Source organism: Corapipo altera, unplaced genomic scaffold, assembly GCF_003945725.1.
Source record: "Corapipo altera isolate COAL_440 unplaced genomic scaffold, ASM394572v1 61553, whole genome shotgun sequence".
Taxonomy (NCBI): Eukaryota; Metazoa; Chordata; class Aves; order Passeriformes; family Pipridae; genus Corapipo; species Corapipo altera.
In genome coordinates, this window is record NW_020884918.1 from 4,833,794 (window position 1) to 4,847,517 (window position 13,724).

The 13,724-nt window shown below is 42.0% G+C and overlaps 1 protein-coding gene and 1 long non-coding RNA gene across 4 annotated transcripts in view; one reads left to right on the forward strand and one right to left on the reverse strand.

Moving 5' to 3' along the window:
* LOC113953191 (urea transporter 2-like) overlaps positions 1-13,724 on the forward strand; it is a 299,021-nt gene that overhangs the window by 173,122 nt on the left and 112,175 nt on the right. For 2 of the 3 annotated variants that reach the window (XM_027656092.1, XM_027656094.1), the window contains exon 3: positions 2,365-2,470. The exons of the other annotated variant lie outside the window; for it this stretch is intronic. The gene's annotated coding sequence lies outside the window, so the exon portion shown is untranslated. The remainder of the gene's footprint in view (positions 1-2,364; positions 2,471-13,724) is intronic. 3 annotated transcript variants of the gene reach the window in all.
* On the reverse strand, positions 12,245-13,281 carry LOC113953193. The gene is made up of 3 exons (XR_003529768.1): positions 13,230-13,281; positions 12,694-12,764; positions 12,245-12,344 (listed from the first exon to the last, which is right to left on the reverse strand). It is a non-coding gene; the product is annotated as an uncharacterized LOC113953193 (long non-coding RNA).

Sequence of the window (13,724 nt, forward strand, 5' to 3'; positions counted from 1 at the left end):
GATGGCTGATGAACAGCAATTGAAAGGTGGGCACAGAGGCCACAGCACCGTGGTTGAGGTTCAAATCCAGAGCAATGGGACATCCACAAGAACTGTTGCAATTGTCAGCAGTGGAGAAATGTAGTTTGTGGTTTGCGAATGCAACCTAACTTCTTAAAATAAAATTAAAAAAAAAAGCAAATACCTCAGCTGTCTTAGCTACCTGGTCAGTGAATGGCTGCCTGTGAGCCAGCCATATAATATTGATATAAACCCCACAGGTCAGAGAAGTTCCACTGGATGGGTTTGATCAAGGACTAGTGCATCTTTAGGAATGTGAGTCAACTGGAAACAGATGTTTTCGTTCTGTGGTGCTGTGGAAGCAATAGTCCCTCCTCTCTGTCCTTTTGCCATCTCTTCTAATCTTCAGATATATTTCTAATACATTTTTTTCATCTCATTTTATCTGTGTCATTAAAGTATTCCTGCTGTACACTCCTTGACTGGAGGGAAAAGAAACAGAGGAAATGCCAACAGGTCGGTCCACAAATAGCCAAACCACTTACAAACCTGCCATCAACAAACTCTTCTCAGAAAACTTCCTTTCTCAGTGGAAATCCCAAACTCACCCACTGAAGTCCTTCCCCAAAGCAATGCTGTTGGTACAGTGCTCTGATTGTGTTCACAAATTTAGGTTGTTCCAGAACAAGAAAGAAGGGAAAAAAGCCCTAAGCCTCTCAGATGAAGTGACCTTCTTGGAGCTCTGTTACTGTTAAGAAAGGGGGAATCAAGAAAGGTGGACTCAGTTTAGACACTTTAGTGACACTCCACTGCAGCAGGCAAGTCTGTCAGAGAGTCCACACCTGAGACAAGGAAAATTCACCTGGGGTTATTTTCTTTTTTGCATTATTTAGGAGAAAAAGACATCCATTTCCTCTCCACCCTTGCAGGTCCCTCTCTGCAGAACCATCCAGACAAGCACCACCAGCCAACCCTGCACCCTTCCTACTCTAGTCCTCCTCCTGGACTGGGTCTCAAACTCTCTCCCAGGATGGTTTCTGCTGGCACACCCAATCTGCCTGAAATAATTACCCCCAATCATTCTGCTTTAGTGCCCTTTTTGCATCGGATTTCCCACTGTCACTGGTACAGACCCACCATACTATCAATCTGCTCAGATCTGCTCACCCTCTGGTATTCAGGATGACAAGTTGTTCCACCTTTCTTCATCCAAATTCCTCCTTACTGCTCACACCATCATTGTTTGTTTCACCAAAATAAGGTAATTAAGGATCAGTTGGATCAGGTATATTTTCCTGTGATAAGTTATGGCGGTGCAAGAGTTGTTCCTGGGCAGGAAAGAAAAGAAGGGAAAAAAAAAAAAAGACTTCTAATTTGTATTTTTCTTATTTGTACTTTGAAGGGAAATCTAGGAAGTAGGAGAGGGTGTGCTCAGAGCTAAGGAGCTCAGACCATATTCATCTTCACCACAGGTGAGGTCTAAAGTGTGCAGAGGGGTATGAAATATCCCACAAGAGGGAGAAAAAGCCTAGGCAGAATATCAGGCTTCGGACACAAACAATTGGAAAATGCTTGTCCTAGGGTCTGGCAGGGATAATAAAGAGTTTGTCACCGCTCTGATGGCCACTAACACTGACTGGGTTGAGTAAAGCCACGTGTGGGACAAATTATTAAAGAGTTCTTTTATTAGGAAGAAGTGTTTCTATAAAGAATAAGATGTGCCTTATTCCCACAACTATCTCCACCCTTCTCTTCATGTTACCACTTGTGTCTGACAGCCCTGTACACACCGAAAAGTTACCCACAGCTCTGACTCGAGTCAGTGAGCCACTGGCTCCCTGGAAATTGGTGAGAAGAGACCTGTGGGTGCTCAGGAAACCTTTGGAGATTTTGCATCAAGCTTCAAGGTCAAAAGAAAAACAGAAATAAAGCAAGTCATTTGTGATTTTGAAGCATAAGGGTCACATATGAAATCTCCTCTCTTTTGGGGTCCCTGTTTTATCTCTTTTAAATAAGACAATTAAGAATAAGATTTCATTTCATTCCTTCATCTCATCAGAACTTGGCTGATGGAGAAATAAGTTAATTTACAAAACAGTGAAATGTTTCCTTCTCACTCATCCTGGACTAAGTATGAAGTTCTAACCTTCTTGTTTTCAGCTATCCAGGTACCTCTTTTTCTCATGCAATAAATGAACAAAAAAATCCCTACCTGTTACCTCTCTTCCTTTGAAATTTCTCTTCCAGTTAAGAGAGGCAAATGACGACCTACTGCAAGAGTGGGAAATAAATTATAGCCAAAATGGCAAAAGCAAAATATTTCTCCTCTAAATATGTTGTTTTTCACTTTGTATGTCTTGGCAGTTTAACCCTCTGAAAACACCCACCTGAATTCTCTGCTCTCAACAGAGCAGCCCAAGGATAAACTCTCCAGTAAATCCTATGTGACTGAAGATATAGGAGCCTGACTGTGAGTAAAAACATTTTAAATATGATTGCTATACCTGTTAGTAACCAAAGAGCCCTTTTGGAGCAAATAATTTCCTTGGAAACATCTGAATCCAATCATCCAAGCCTGGGAGCCCCCGTTTAGGTAATACCACTGCTCTCCTCTCCGCACTGTCTGTCCCCTGCCTCAAAAGAAAAGAGTTTACCCCGTCCATCCATCATTTAAATGGTAATGAGCTAAATGAATTCCACCTCACTTCTGAGCTTCAGAGTAAGCTTGGGTTTATTTATTCATTTGAAGGCATGGGAACCGGTTTGACATTGCTGAGCATGTCCCAGATTTATGGAAAATAAAACTGTACTAATCTGGTGCGTTTATTAGCTTTTCTGTCGGATGCCTCCTTGAGTATTCAGAGATGTGAGTTTGCCCTGCAGTTCTGTTCTGACTGGAACAGCATCTCCTGAAATGTAAATGTTATCTTAAGGTCATATGCTGATGAAAACCCCTGTTTTGCCAAAGTCTAATTTCTTGGTCATTTGACAAAGCAGCTGCTGTGCAGTTATAGGGCACGAAGAAAGCTATGAAAGATGGATAAGTTACATGTTTGATTTGGCATGTATTATCCTGCTTCTAAAGATAAAAATTATGGGGGATGATTATTTTTCCTGATTTAACTCAGTAAATAAAAGACCTCTCACGAATATGTACACAGGAATGATACTTCTGAGTGAAATTGTTCCTCTACAGCTTGTGCAGTCCTCTGAGTACTTCTGTGAATGCATTTTAAAGGGTCAACACAAATATCCCAGTGTGTGATAGCATTTATTTGCAGCATCGTGGATTGGTATCGAGAAAAATTCCTGATTTGGAGGAGAATACAGAGATTATACATTTGTAAATGTTATGTGACAATAAGCTCTGCAGCTGATGTACATTAAGGAAAATAAAAATTACAAGGTTTAGGTAACCAACAGCTGGTGTCAGCTGGTATGGTACCACATCAGTGCCTCCAAGGTCTGTGAAGATTATTTTTTACCATCTGGAGGCTATCTAGCATTGGTCAATGTCAGAAGTACAATACTGAAGGCTTCTGCTGCTGCTTTGACAAACCAGGACAAATGCTCACTTGTGCAAGTGGAGAACATGCGGTGTGGAGAAAGACAACAATATGACATGTTTTAGGAGGTGGTGCTGTCATAGCTGGTCATTCCAGGCTTTTTTAGTGTGTGAGAAAGCTCTGACAGGGAAATCACACTGCAGGGATGTGAGTTTTGGGTTACACAGAGCTCCACGTCCAGGAAGAGCTGGAGCATTCGAGTTGTAGCAGGGTTTGGTCTCCATGTTTGAGCTCTGAGGAGTCAGTTCTGGCAGCAGAGATGCGCCTGAGAGCTCAGTGTCTGGTGATGGATGGGGAGGGAAGTGTTGCCCGCACGGTGTTTGACCTTCATCTTGCAGGGATAAATGTCAAATATCGCCAGAAAAATATCAGCAGTGTTTTCTCTCACCAAAAATTCCTCTAATTCAGGAATAATTGGTACTTTGAAACAAAGAATTAAAAACCCCTGGAGTTTTCTTTTCCTCCCTTCCTCCTCTTCTGGTTTTTTTTCCTCCCTTTTTAGTTATGAAGTTCAGAGAGGTTCCAAGTGACAAAGACAATTTAGCATTTCAGATAAGACTTTACTTATGCAGCACATCCAGCATTCATTTGCACATTAACCCTGTCATACCCAAGGAGGTAGGAGAGTTGCCCCAGTGAGAAATAAGCATAAGTAATAATGAAGAACTCATTTTCAGATAAGAAAGTAACTTAGAAAGAATAAGATTCATTCAATATTCAAAGAAAGATATGTTTTTCTAAAAATTTCTCTAGTAGGCTGGCAGGGCATCTCCCCTTCCTGATTACTGACAACTTTGACAGGTTACATCCCAAAATTTAGTTTCCAGATCAAGATCTGGGATCAAAAAAGCCTTTTGGATATAATTTAAAGAGAGGGTCAAGCATCTTGTGTTTAGTGATTGCATCATTCATTTCAGGCACATGTGGTCCTCCCAGTCAGCTGCAGGTAAGGAAGGATTTCCCTGCTTTGGGACAAATGAGGCTTTTTTTGCAAGGGATTGGGTGGGACCTCATCTTTTCTCAAGGAAGTTTGCCCTGTTTGCTTGTGACTACCACTAGTCTACTAAGAGACCACAGGAATAGCAACTCACCTTGCTGTGTGCCTCAGTTTCCTAGCACAATATTGTTCACCTTCCTTATAGAGGACTCTTTTTCGTTCACAAATGAAAATTATTTATTAATAATCAAGAACAAATACAGGCTGGGTGGAGAATGGATTGAGAGCAGCCCTGGGGTGGGATGTTGATGGATGAAGAGCTCAGCATGACCTGGCAAAGTGCAGTGACAGCCCAGAAACCCCCTGTGCCCTGGGGGTTTCTACCCTTCTACCCACTCAGATGAGACCCCACCTGCAGAGCTGCCTCCAGCCCTGGGAAACAACAGCAGAAGGACGTGGAGCTGTTGGAACAAGCCCAGAAGTCCAGAGGAGGCCACAAAGCTGATCAGAGTGATGGAGCATCTCTCCCTCACAGCAAGGGGTTGATTTAAGGTCCCTTCCAGCCCAAATCGTTGTAGGATTCTGTGGCTAATATCTTGCAGCTTCAGCTGTCAGCCCAGCCAGTTGACCTGCTGCAGTATCCATGGGATTGGGATGGCACTGCCTGCAGTTCTTTATCTCAGTACAGACCTCCACCATGATGAGAACATGCTGCACTTTTTGTGTCTCTTGCGAAATTTGATTCACATGCTGAGGTTTCCTGCTCTTGCAATTTGCTTCTTTGAATCAGCCAAGATACCTCTCTGTGACACATAATTCTTGTGAAACTCCTAAAAATAAGTAACTAACTAAATAAATAAGCAGGCTGGAATTCATTACTGAAATCAAGTAACAACCCAGCAGAAAATTCAGCAATAAAACATGTTGTAAACCAACAACATTTGCAGTAAACCATGAGCTGAGAGAAGGTTTGATAAAATAGGTTCTTCCACTCATGAAATACCACAACTTGACTGACAAAAATACAACAAGCCACAAACTGAGCTAAATGGGAATTACCAGTGCTGCAAGGTAATTGCACAGCACCTTGTCCTTGCTTACTGTAATTCCTCTTTAGACAGAGCACATTCCTTCTCCAGAACTCCAAGTATGGAAAGGAGAGATCACAAAAGGAACCTGGTAAGGAAGTAAGGCTTATGTGCATCTGCCCTATGTACACAGGCTTTATGTCACCCTCATGGTCCCAAAACATCCACTTAACCTCCAGCTGACATTTAGCTGTAAAAAGTGAATGATATGGCACTCCTCATCATAGCTTTTGGACATCATTCCTCTGCCCCTCTAGCATTTACACTCTGGATCTGTTTCCATTACTATATAGGTCTCTGCTCTTCATCATTCCCAGGATGTGTAGATTTTAAGGCCAGAGGATCATCTTGCCTAGATCACCTATGTCACAGGTTACTAAGTTTCACCCAACTGCTCCCAAGATTGATTCCAGTAACTGGTGTCCAGTGAAAATTCTCTTCCAGAGACACATCCAACTTTGATTTCCAGGAAGGGTGAAACAGAGAACATGATGCTTTCCTTAGCAGTTTGTTCTGGCTTGTGATCTTCCTCACTCTAAATCACACCGGTCCCCTTCTGATGAAAAAGCCCTTTTCCAAAAGTGTTCTTCTCTTCATAGAAATATTTCCCCAGTAGTCAAATTACCTCTCCATCTTCTCCTTGTCCAAGTAGGCAGCATGAGTTTGAAAGGTCTCTTCTTCCCATTCTCGGGAATTTTCTGCTGTTCTTGTCTGGAGCTTTTCTGACATTTCTTTGGGTTTTAATCCTTTTTTTTTTTTTTTTTTTTTTTTTTTTTTTTTTTTTTCAATTTGCATTCTTAATAGAGAACAAACTAGGATGCATAACCATTTCACTCACCCTGATTTTTTTGCACACATAAATACCTACAGATTTAGATGCATCTTGGCTCTGCAGACTAGTAGCCATCAGAGCATTTATTCTGTAGTAGTGTGGGCTGTGCTCTCAAGTAGGTTTGGTTGACTAAAGCCAGTAAAGGAAAAACAAGTGGAGAGAAGTCAGAAGTGGGATGTGTCAGAAACATGTAATTAATCAGGGTCTTGCACAGGTACACAGACCGCAAGAACCAATGAGGTTGGTAGACTTGTTTGCCTTGTCTAGATCTAAATTAACGTTCAGCTCTTAGTGGAGACCTGCTGCCCTGAACTCGTGGTCAAAAAGAGGTTCCTGCCTGCTCCAAGATCTTTGCTGAAAGTTTGGTCTCTGGATCACAGGTAAAACTTAGTTCCAAACAGGTTAGGCTCCTTTAGTATTATCTACAGCAGAGACTCTAATTCTTTGTGCACGTTACAATTCGTATTTTTAAGCAATATCATTCATACTCACTCATTCAAGAATTCATCATGCCATATTTATATCGTGTTCCTTGTTCACTGACTATATCGTTTAGTCAAGATTTTAATTAAAATACTTTCACACGTATTGCTGTGAAGGTATAGTTTATCTGGCTTGAGCTCCCTTGTTCTTATTTCCCAGATTTTTGTCCAGGGCACAGTAGGTTTTACACAACACAGTACTACTGTTGGCAGTGGGGGGCTGGAAGGCACCCCTCCAGCCAAGGTCAGCCACCTCTGCTGGGATCTCCCTTCTGACATCACAGCATCATCTCTCTCCATTCAGGGATCCCTATGTACCCTGGAAAAATTACAAATGTTGAGAGTCTCAGCGTGAGGTAGAGCTCAGGCTGAGTTGCTCACCCATCATAACCTGGCCTGTATAAGCATCTCTCACATTCCTTGCCTGCCCGAGGGTTGTCCCTTTCCTACATATGAAGTGTCATAACTGTGTGATAGGAACAAAATATGCATTCTTTGTTCTCGCATGGACTGCATTGCTGTTGGCTGTGTTAAAACGTGTTTTGCCCAAATAATCAGAGCTTCACCAGTGATCTGGCTTACATGGACCCTGCAGTTATTTATACTTCTACCAGTCTTCATCAGCTGCAAATTCCAGCAGCAGTGACTTTATATCTAATCCTGGGTTACTGATGAAAACATCCAATAGCCCCAAGCATAGGTCTGATTCTATGGAGACACAGCTCAGAATGCCCCTAGTTGATGACGATTCATCTGAATTTTTGGACCTGTTATTTATCCTTTTGTCAGTTGGTATCATCCTGTGGGGCTTTCCCCCCCACCCATCACCTTCCATTGCCTCTTCTTTTGAAAACTGTGATGTTCAGCAATGTTCTTTTCTACATCAGCTTGCTGGCAGCTCTGTTAGGAGTAGTGGGTTCTTATCCATGGGAAAGCATGTGATTATGCTGTGCCACAATGTAAATTGAAAGGTAGAGGCCATTTCCTATATTCTGACATAAATACAACCCATGACAATAAAATATAAATACACATAAAGACAAGCTAGTTCATAAAAACTCACCAGTTCTTTTTACAGGTTTTGGATATATACTGGAGATAGCTTTGAGGTTTATGTTTGGTTTAATTTTCAGCACTGTTCTTAAACAAATGGATTGATTCCGTCTATGTGTTTTGCTTTAGTAGTGTGGTGTTAAACACATGTAAAATTTTTTAGTCAAGTAAAGATTTAACTTTGTCCAAAAAAAACCCCAACCCACAGAACTGTAGAAACAGCCAAGCATTGTAGCCATTCCCCAAATAGGGTGTTAGGATTTGGCTATAAACCTAATCTGTTTAATATGGTTTGGGTTTATGCAGTAGGTCATGGTGGTTAATGTTTAGTGAGCTGAAACAAGAATGGAAGAAAATTATAATGGAAAAGCTTGGTTTGAAAAAAACAGCTCTTCATAGATGACTATGAGGGGGATGATTGGACTCGTGGTGTGTATCACATATTTTGGCTAAGCTAGGCTTTGAAAGCCTTTCAGCTGAGATAAGCATGATCATCCGAGCAGGGCTTTTTAGCTCAAAACACTCCTAATGCTGGACTATTGGCACAAGATGGTGACAGCTGCAGAGGACAGAGGGGGAGAAAGCAGCATCATTATGCCTTTGATATGGGGAGCAGCAGCACAGGAGAGAGAGCAGGGCCTAAATCAGTCTGGTGTGACCTGGGGGGGCGGGGCATGGTCCAACCCTGAGCATGACTCCCCAGTACTGCCACCCCTCCCTCTCCTCTCCTGTCTGTGCAAGAACAGGCTCTCCTCTGTTGCTTTCCAGCAGTTCATATAATCACATAACATCCTGAGCTGGAAGAGACCCTCGAGTTTTTTACCCTGTCATGTGTCCACCATGCCAGTACATCAGCTTTGGGACCCCAAAGCCCAACAGCCAGGGGAATATAGTGATAAATGCAGATTCATTAACCCCAGGGTACTAAAGAGACGAGATAGTGATAATGGCTCTGGAGCTAGTTTGGTTTCTCTCTGTACTGACCTCCAAAGAGCACATATATAGACAGGCTCTAGAAAATAATGCACCAGGTTTCGCTTGCTCACAAATCTCTAAGAGCATTTGGCCTTTTCAGTCCTCCGCCAGGCAGCTTGTGAAAGCTTTCTGTCAATTCTCTCTCCAGAAATAACCATGTTTTAGGGATGACCCCACGAGCTTGATCATGTGGGAGAATCCAAACCATCCACCCCGTGTAAAATGCAGAGGAGAAGAAGATGTGGCCCATATGGCAACAAACATGCCTACACACTAATCGACATCAACTCCTCTGTTTCTGTGTACCTTTGAATGACCTGATTTTCCTGTGGGGTAGCCAGGGATCTGGCTCCCAGATACTGCCTTTTGCTCTGCCCCTGGCTTCATGGGGTTCTTCAGAAGGTCCTCCAGCTTCACCAGGTGGCTCACGGGTGGGGTGTGAGCTGGGATGAACAATAGCCAGTTCTCAGTTTAAGTGGTGAGTTGGGACAGGTTGAAAAAAAGGTCTTGTGAACTCAATGCATAAAACTTGGGAAGAACAATCCCATTTTAAGTTACTTTCAGATCAAACCGGTTGTAATGTTCTCATATTTTAATGCCACCTCCGAGCCATGTAAGGGCTTTTCCTCAGACTGTTTTCTACTGGACAGAGGACCTCAGGGGAAACATGTGAGAAAGTGGAAGAATCACTTCCTCTGTCTCCATCCTCTGCCCTGTCACTTACATGCTAAATTCCTTCCAAGTACAACAGAACTGCTTTAAAAAGGTTTCTGAAAGAAATAAAATAGTAAAATCATTATTTTTTAAGATCAGTGCCTGCTCATCACAGCCCATTCAAAGGTGCTTTTCGTCTGACACCTGGAACACCTAACAGGGAGTTGAGTGATTTTGAATAATATTCTTAGTTAATGATCTAACAAATACCTGATGTGTTAGACCTGAGATAACACCTCAGGACCTGACTGTTTTGAGGCACAGATTCACATTTAGTCCCACAAGGACTCTTATTTTTTTTAATAAGCCTTGTCATGCCCTTGATATGGCACAAGTATGAACAGGTTTCCCTTCTCTGGTTTGTTGTGAAGCCACCTTTATTTCACAAATCAGCTGTAGAGCTGTTATTAAAAAGCAACACCCTAACCAGCAGTGAAGACACAGCTCCCACATCTTTCACGTCCCCTTTCTACCTTCCCTTCCTTATCTGCTCTGACAGCATTTAACTGTGTCAAAAGCCCAAGTCTTAGCGACACAATTTCCTTTCCCCTTGAATCTTGCAGTGCAAGAAGAGCTTTGCTTTTATAAAGACATGTGGTTTAGTCCTCAAGTCATCGAGGAATATCAACAGCGTCTCAAGTGCAGCATTCCACCTCCGAGCCAGCAGTAATGTGTTGGAGAGGCCGTTAGCCCATCATTCCTTGATGTTCTGGACTCATGGTCTCAGGGGAACCCATTAGCATTTACAGTTTCAGGCAGTTCTCTCCTCCCCTGTTAATAATTACCCAGGGAAGGGATAATTAAAATAGGTTCTGAGGCTATGAAGAACCTCTGTCCGCCTTCGCTACTTACAGAGCCAAATGAGAACTTTAATGTAGATTTGGAGACAACTCCTGAAGGGTTTTGCACCTTTGTCTTGTTCTTGTTGTCATTAAGCACGATCTAATCCTCCATTTCATTTCATTAACCTGAACAGAGACAAATTTTGAAATGTGACTGCAACACAGCACCAGTAAAATTTCCCTAGACACCTGATAAAGTTCTATCATTATAAAACAGATAATGTCATGGGAATAGACAAGAATGTAGGAATTAGTAACTGGTTAGCACAGATTTCCTACAACATTCCATCCAAATTACTGAATCTCTGTGTCTTGATTTTATCATATAAAATGAAAAATTTTCTTTCATCCAGTCATCAGTTAAAGAGATTTTTAGTAGGGATGTGTTCTCTGCCAAGCACATTTGTCCTGTGCTGCCAACAACCAACAACAGCACCAGAAAAACTGGGTCTGTGACTGAGCCCTTTTGTCTGGGTAAGGCAGGAAAGTGCACAGGTTAATGTGCTGTGTGAGATGTATTTTAGCAAGACTTTGAGACGGCTTTGAGAGCCATCACAGTGCTGCTCATCACTGCCTGGTGTGAGTGTGCCCATAGCGATCTCTGCTGATGGCCTCTTGACACTCCAGCAAAATAACTTAGTAGTGTTAGTGGTACAGTAGCCTTACTGCAAAAATGGTATGGGAAGTCTCATGGCATTTTAGGAAGAGCCGGTTTAAATTCAGGCTCCAACACCTTCACAGTGTGTCCTTTTTTCCACCTGAACTGAGGTGGCTTGCCCTGGGTTTGTAACTACCTACTGCACTCCCAGGGGTCTAAAATGGGAGCAAGGAGACACATGCAATGCTCTACACAGAGCCTGGCCCCTGAACTAGAAATCTTTGGCCTGTCTCTCTTAGAAGATTCCAAAGATTTGAAATCCTTGGTCTGCCTCCCTTAAAAGCTGTCATTCAATTTGACGGCGGGGGGGGGGGGGGTTGAAGAGCAGATGAAGCAATCAAAAATAAATATGCCTCACATTTTTCAAAATTTGATCTTTTTTAACTAAAGCCTATATTATTCATGTGCTATATATTTTATTGCTGTTAGTTTCAAAGCTGTTTGAAATCACAGATCAGTTTCTCAACCACAATGTCTTTATTATGCGTACATAAATCATGCATGGAAGGACCCTGACAGTTGACGACGTAAACTCTCAGGAAGCAAAGCCCCTAAGCCATGTAAAAAATGTATGTCACAGAAAAAGAAGTATGTCATCTTTATTTCCTTTTTATGGACATTTTTGTCTTGTCATTATCAAGGAAGACTTTTTTTTTCCCCCCTGTATTTCTGTTTAAACATAGTTAGCGCAGAGGTAATTTGCAGTGGTATTTCAATGACACAAATGGAGTACACTTCCCCACATCTACCTGCATCTTCAAGGATGAGCGTGTTGTAATTATTCAGTTCCAGTTTCATTAACAGCTCTGCTGTGCCCAATACGGTTCATAAGTATTCTGGTGAAATGCAGGACAAAGTTCATTGAATTGTCAGGAGCATTTGGGTGATATAGGGCTCATGCAAATTATATTAGAGTTGGGTTGTTTTGAAGCCATAGGTTCGTTGCAAGATTTGATCAGATTATTGTGGGGGTTTTTTTGAGCAGGAAAAAAAAGTAAAAGCCCTTCTTGTGCTGTAGCTGATAATCAGGAAAAAAAAAATAGGATAAGAAGTGGAAATACTCAGATAAGAATACAAAATTAAAAAAAAATAACCCCCTTGAATTTGCAGTTGAAATTTTCCGTTTCTCAAAGCTGTGTTTTTCTTTTCACTTGCTTGATTCTTTTTTATAGGGGGTGCAGTTCAGTGAATGTAACTCTTTAATAAAAAACATTTTTTTGATGGAAAGTTTTGGGATAGTCATAAGTAGAAAATGGTAGCAGGTAAAACTTGAAGGGAGTCTTTTATTCAGAAAGCAAAGTTTCTCCAAATAGGAAATTGGAGAAACTACCTACTGAAACACTGGACAATGAATGCCTGTCTGTATATTGGGTTAAGGACCAAATTTAAAAAGAAAATAAATAAAAAGGGACAGACCAAAAATTAATTTATTTTTTCCTGCTTTGAGCATTCATACACTGAGCTTTCAAAAGCAGGGCACTGTGGACAGACTGGTGATCCCACATTTCAACACCTGAAGAGCAGTGAGCACCTCAGAGCTACCCACCTCTATTCCTATGCTTATTGGAGTTTGTGTGTTGTCCTGTGTGTTGTCACTGCCTGGTGAGAAGGTACCTCCTAATTGAGTGTGGAAAAAAATTGCATTTTTTTTCCCAAGCAGCTCATTAGCTTTGAGTTCAGTACATCCCCCTCTATTCACAACTATCTTCCACATCCATCTTACTGCTGTGTGATGCCTCCCTTTATTGAGCAAGTAAGACTAGTTTACTCTGTCTTCAGGATAAGACAGGCATGTACATACTCATCTAGAGGGAAATAAAGCTCATCTTTTGGGTTGGGTGTTAGGAAAGCTCTCTTCACCCAGGAAATGCTCAGGTACTAGAACAGGCTCCCCAGTGAAGTGGACACAGCCCACGTCTGCTAGAATTCCAGGAATGTTTGGACAACACTCTTAGGTAGATGGAGGAACTGTTGGGGTTATTTTGTGCAGGGCCAGGAGTTGGATTCGATGATCCTTGTGGGTCCTTTCCAACTTGGGATATTCTATGATTCCTCCTTTGTTCCCTCTCAACTGTTTCGGACATTGCTGATATCTCGTTCATGATTCCTCCTCATTGCTCCACGGCTCCAGTGGTCACGATGGGCAATTCATCAGAGCAAACATGAGCCCAGATAAATAGCTCTTGGTAGGTCACAATTCACAGAATCACAGAGTCATTAAAGGTCACAGACCTCTAAGATCATAGAATCCAAATGTTAACCCAGCACCACCATGTTCACCACTAATTCATCTCATTCCTCTGCTTCTGATGGAGTCCCTGTTTCTCTGCAAAATCTTGGCACTGGAGACTTTTACTCAAAGGAATCCCACCCACTGTGTTTCAGCTCATTGGGGAATCCTCTTTTTGGGATGAAACTAAAGAGAACCAGTAGCAGCGAGTGAATGCCGTGCTGTCTGTCTCCTGAGAGAAACACACAGAGAAAGGAGGAGCAGATACACAATTCTGTCTGTGGAGGGAAATTCAGAACCAACTGAGATGCTTGTTACTGCTTTTATCCTCTTACCTATGCAAGTTA